Below are 6,000 nucleotides of genomic sequence, written 5' to 3'. Positions count from 1 at the left end.
ATCTAGTCTTTGACTCTTTAATCCTAACAGAGAGCACATCTGGCTCTCTGGTCTAGTCTTTGACTCTTTAATCCTAACAGAGAGCACATCTGGCTCTCTGATCTAGTCTTTAATCCAAACAGAGAGCACATCTGGCTCTCTGGTCTAGTCTTTAATCCTAACAGAGAGCACATCTGGCTCTCTGGTCTAGTCTTTAATCCAAACAGAGAGCACATCTGGCTCTCTGGTCTAGTCTTTAATCCTAACAGAGAGCACATCTGGCTCTCTGGTCTAGTCTTTGACTCTTTAATCCTAACAGAGAGCACATCTGGCTCTCTGATCTAGTCTTTGACTCTTTAATCCTAACAGAGAGCACATCTGGCTCTCTGATCTAGTCTTTGACTCTTTAATCCTAACAGAGAGCACATCTGGCTCTCTGATTTAGTCTTTGACTCTTTAATCCTAACAGAGAGCACATCTGGCTCTCTGATCTAGTCTTTGACTCTTTAATCCTAACAGAGAGCACATCTGGCTCTCTGATCTAGTCTTTGACTCTTTAATCCTAACAGAGAGCACATCTGGCTCTCTGGTCTAGTCTTTGACTCTTTAATCCTAACAGAGAGCACATCTGGCTCTCTGATCTAGTCTTTGACTCTTTAATCCTAACAGAGAGCACATCTGGCTCTCTGATCTAGTCTTTGACTCTTTAATCCTAACAGAGAGCACATCTGGCTCTCTGATCTAGTCTTTGACTCTTTAATCCTAACAGAGAGCACATCTGGCTCTCTGATCTAGTCTTTGACTCTTTAATCCTAACAGAGAGCACATCTGGCTCTCTGATCTAGTCTTTGACTCTTTAATCCTAACAGAGAGCACATCTGGCTCTCTGGTCTAGTCTTTGACTCTTTAATCCTAACAGAGAGCACATCTGGCTCTCTGGTCTAGTCTTTGACTCTTTAATCCTAACAGAGAGCACATCTGGCTCTCTGGTCTAGTCTTTGACTCTTTAATCCTAACAGAGAGCACATCTGGCTCTCTGGTCTAGTCTTTGACTCTTTAATCCTAACAGAGAGCACATCTGGCTCTCTGGTCTAGTCTTTGACTCTTTAATCCTAACAGAGAGCACATCTGGCTCTCTGGTCTAGTCTTTGACTCTTTAATCATAACAGAGAGCACATCTGGCTCTCTGGTCTAGTCTTTGACTCTTTAATCCTAACAGAGAGCACATCTGGCTCTCTGGTCTAGTCTTTGACTCTTTAATCCAAACAGAGAGCACATCTGGCTCTCTGGTCTAGTCTTTTTTAGCTCAATTTAAATGATTAAATTACGAAATCTAGGCCCATAGGATCATTCGTGTCCCCAACATCTTATTTATTAGACTACCCTCCAGAGAAGATGTTAGCAGATTTAGTTTAAACTTATTACGATCCCCGTTGAGTGACATTGCAGTTTCTAGTGGCATGTTTGTAAAACTGCATTGGTTTTCATCCATAAATTGCAGTAATATCAAAAATATTTATCTTAGCGTAATTGTTTGCGGTAACACGTCTAAATTATATTTACCGATCGTATAGTACTCTCAAGGGAAATGCATGCCGTAAAGCATATCTGTGTGGTAAAACATATACCACAGTTTGTCGTTAACTACAGGGCCGATTACTACACGGGACGTTATGGTTGTGTTTCGTTTGATCAAATTACGTTTGACATTCACGGACAATAATCATTAAACTGGCTCAATAAAAATGGCTCTAAAATATTGATGGTTTTAAAACCTATATCTACAAATCAAAACGTTTTAAATAATAGCAATGCATATAAAACAATAAATAATTTGTGTACACTTATTGTCTCAGTAGTGCTGCTCGAGAGCTAGCAAGCAGTGTTGCTATACAACAGGTGCTGCTCGATATCTAGCAAGCAGTGTCGCTATACAACAGGTGCTGCTCGAGATCTAGCATGCAGTGTCGCTATAAAAACGGTGCTGCTCGAGATCTAGCATGCAGTGTCGCTATAAAAACGGTGCTGCTCGAGATCTAGCAAACAGTGTCGCTTTACAAACGGTGCTGCTCGAGATCTAGCAAACAGTGTCGCTATAAAAACGGTGCTGCTCGAGATCTAGCAAACAGTGTCGCTATACAAACGGTGCTGCACGAGATCTAGCAATCAGTGTCGCTATACAAACGGTGCTGCTCGAGATCTAGCAAGCAGTGTCGCTATACAAACGGTGCTGCTCGAGATCTAGCAAGCAGTGTCGCTATACAAACGGTGCTGCTCGAGATCTAGCAAGCAGTGTCCCTATACAAACGGTGCTGCTCGAGATCTAGCAAACAGTGTCGCTATACAAACGGTGCTGCTCGAGATCTAGCAAGCAGTGTCGCTATACAAACGGTGCTGCTCGAGATCTAGCAAGCAGTGTCGCTATACAAACGGTGCTGCTCGAGATCTAGCAAGCAGTGCCACTAAACAAACGATGCTGCTCGAGATCTAGCAAGCAGTGTCGCAATAAAAACGGTGCTGCTCGAGATCTAGCAAGCAGTGTCCTTTTACAAACGGTGCTGCTCGAGATCAAGCAAGCTGTGTCGCTATACAAACGGCGCTGCACGAGATCTAGCAATCAGTGGCGCTCTACAAACGGTGCTGCTCGAGATCTAGCAAGCAGTGTCCCTATACAAACGGTGCTGCTTGATATCTAGCAAGCAGTGTCGCTCTACAAACGGTGCTGCTCGAGATCTAGCAAGCAGTGTCCATATAAAAACGGTGCTGCTCGAGATCTAGCAAGCAGTGTCGCTAAACAAACGGTGCTGCTCGAGATCTAGCAAGCAGTGTCCCTATACAAACGGTGCTGCTCGAGATCTAGCAAGCAGTGTCGCTATACAAACAGTGCTGCTCGAGATCTAGCATGTAGTGTCGCTATACAAACTGTACTGCACGAGATCTAACAAGCAGTGTCGCTATACAAACGGTGCTGCTCGAGATCTAGCAAGCAGTGTCGCTATACAAACGGCGCTGCTCGAGGTCTAGCAAGCAGTGCCCCTTTACAACCGATGCTGCTCGAGATCTAGCAAGCAGTGTCGCTCTACAAACGGTGCTGCTCGAGATCAAGCATTTAGCTGCTCGAGATCAAGGTCGCCGTGGTGTAATGGATATGGTGTCCGCCTAGCGACCGGGAGGTCACGGGTTCGATCCCCACCGCGGGAGCGTTCTTTAGATCTCCCCCAAAGACACCAAGTACTGGTTCTAGGCCCAGGAAACGGACTCGAGAGCGTTTATATAAGCCTTAGGCTTTCGATGTAATCGAGCTAAAATAAATAGGTTTAAACTAAGCAAGCATTGTCGCTATAAAAACCATTCTGCTCGAGATCTAGCAAGCAGTGTCCCTATACAAATGGTGCTGCTCGAGATCTAGCAAGCAGTGTCGCTATACAAACGGTGCTTCTCGAGATCTAGCAAGCAGTGCACCTATACAAATGGCGCTGCTCGAGATCTAGCAAGCAGTGTCGCAATAAAAACGGTGCTGCTCGAGATCTAGCAAGCAGTGTCACTATACAAACGGTGCTGCTCGAGATCTAGCAAGCAGTGTCCCTATACAAACGGTGCTGCTCGAGATCTAGCAAGCAGTGCCACTAAACAAACGATGCTGCTCGAGATCTAGCAATCAGTGTCGCAATAAAAACGGTGCTGCTCGAGATCTAGCAAGCAGTGTCACTATACAAACGGTGATGCTCGAGATCTAGCAAGCAGTGTCCCTTTACAAACGGTGCTGCTTGAGATCAAGCAAGCTGTGTCGCTATACAAACGGCGCTGCACGAGATCTAGCAATCAGTGGCGCTCTACAAACGGTGCTGCTCGAGATCTAGCAAGCAGTGCACCTATACAAACGGTGCTGCTCGAGATCTAGCAAGCAGTGCCACTAAACAAACGATGCTGCTCGAGATCTAGCAATCAGTGTCGCAATAAAAACGGTGCTGCTCGAGATCTAGCAAGCAGTGTCACTATACAAACGGTGATGCTCGAGATCTAGCAAGCAGTGTCCCTTTACAAACGGTGCTGCTCGAGATCAAGCAAGCTGTGTCGCTATACAAACGGCGCTGCACGAGATCTAGCAATCAGTGGCGCTCTACAAACGGTGCTGCTCGAGATCTAGCAAGCAGTGTCGCTATACAAACGGCGCTGCTCGAGATCTAGCAAGCAGTGTCGCAATAAAAACGGTGCTGCTCGAGATCTAGCAAGCAGTGCCACTAAACAAACGATGCTGCTCGAGATCTAGCAAGCAGTGTCGCAATAAAAACGGTGCTGCTCGAGATCTAGCAAGCAGTGTCCCTTAACAAACGGTGCTGCTCGAGATCAAGCAAGCTGTGTCGCTATACAAACGGCGCTGCACGAGATTTAGCAATCAGTGGCGCTCTACAAACGGTGCTGCTCGAGATCTAGCAAGCAGTGCACCTATACAAACGGCGCTGCTCGAGATCTAGCAATCAGTGTCGCAATAAAAACGATGCTGCTCGAGATCTAGCAAGCAGTGTCACTATACAAACGGTGCTGCTCGAGATCTAGCAAGCAGTGTCCCTATACAAACGGTGCTGCTCGAGATCTAGCAAGCAGTGTCGCTCTACAAACGGAGCTGCTCGAGATCTAGCCAGAAGTGTCCCTATACAAACGGTGCTGCTCGATATCTAGGAAGCAGTGTCGCTCTACAAATGGTGCTGCTCGAGGTCTAGCAAGCAGTGTCCCTATCCAAACGGTGCTGCTCGAGATCTAGCAAGCAGTGTCGGTATACAAACGGTGCTGCTCGAGATCTAGCAAGCAGTGTCGCTCTACCAACGGTGCTGCTCGAGATCTAGCAAGGAGTGTCGCTATACAAACGGTGCTGCTCGAGATCTAGCAAGCAGTGTCGCTATACAAACGGTGCTGCTCGAGATCTAGCAAGCAGTGTCCCTATACAAACGAAGCTGTTCGAGATCTAGCAAGCAGTGTCACTATACAAACGGTGCTGCTCGAGATCTAGCAAGCAGTGTCGCTATACAAACGGCGCTGCTCGAGATCTAGCAAGCAGTGTCGCTCAACAAACGGTGCTGCTCGAGATCTCGAGATCTAGCCAGTAGTGTCCCTATACAAACAGTGCTGCTCGATATCTAGCAAGCAGTGTCGCTCAACACACGGTGCTGCTCGAGATCTAGCAAGCAGTGTCGTTATACAAACGGTGCTGCTCGAGATCTAGCAAGCAGTGTCACTATACAAACGGTGCTGCTCGAGATCTAGCAAGCAGTGTCCCTATACAAACGGTGCTGCTCGAGATCTAGCAATCAGTGTCGCTAAACAAACGGTTCTGCTCGAGATCTTGCCAGCAGTGTTGCTATACAAACGTTGCTGCTCGAAATCTAGAAAGAAGTGTCACTATACAAACGGTGCTGCTCGAGATCTAGCAAGCAGTGTCCCTATACAAACGGTGATGCTCGAGATCTAGCAAGCAGTGTCGCAATAAAAGCGGTGATGCTCGAGATCTAGCAAGCAGTGTCGCTATGAAAACGGTGCTGCTCGAGATCTAGCAAGCAGTGTCGCTCTACAAACGGTGCTGCTCGAGATCTAGCAAGCAGTGTCGCTCTACAAACGGTGCTGCTCAAAATCGAGCAAGCAGTGTCGCTATACAAACGGTGCTGCTCGAGATCTAGCAAGCAGTGTCGCTCTACAAACGGTGCTGCTCAAAATCTAGCAAGCAGTGTCGCTCTACAAACGGTGCTGCTCGAGATCTAGCAAGCAGTGTCGCTCTACAAACGGTGCTGCTCAAAATCAAGCAAGCTGTGTCCCTATACAAACGGTGCTGCTCGAGATCTAGCAAGCAGTGTCGCTCTACAAACGGTGCTGCTCAAAATCTAGCAAGCAGTGTCCCTATACAAACGGTGCTGCTCGAGATCAATCAATCAGTGTCACTATACAAACGGTGCTGTTTGAGACCTAGCAAGCAGTGTCGCTGTACAAACGGTGCTGCGCGATATCTAGCAAGCAGTGTCGCTATAAAAA

The sequence above is a fragment of the Dreissena polymorpha genome, chromosome 10 (assembly GCF_020536995.1).
Source record: "Dreissena polymorpha isolate Duluth1 chromosome 10, UMN_Dpol_1.0, whole genome shotgun sequence".
In the NCBI taxonomy this organism is placed as follows: domain Eukaryota; kingdom Metazoa; phylum Mollusca; class Bivalvia; order Myida; family Dreissenidae; genus Dreissena; species Dreissena polymorpha.
Note: the sequence above shows the minus strand (reverse complement) of the source record.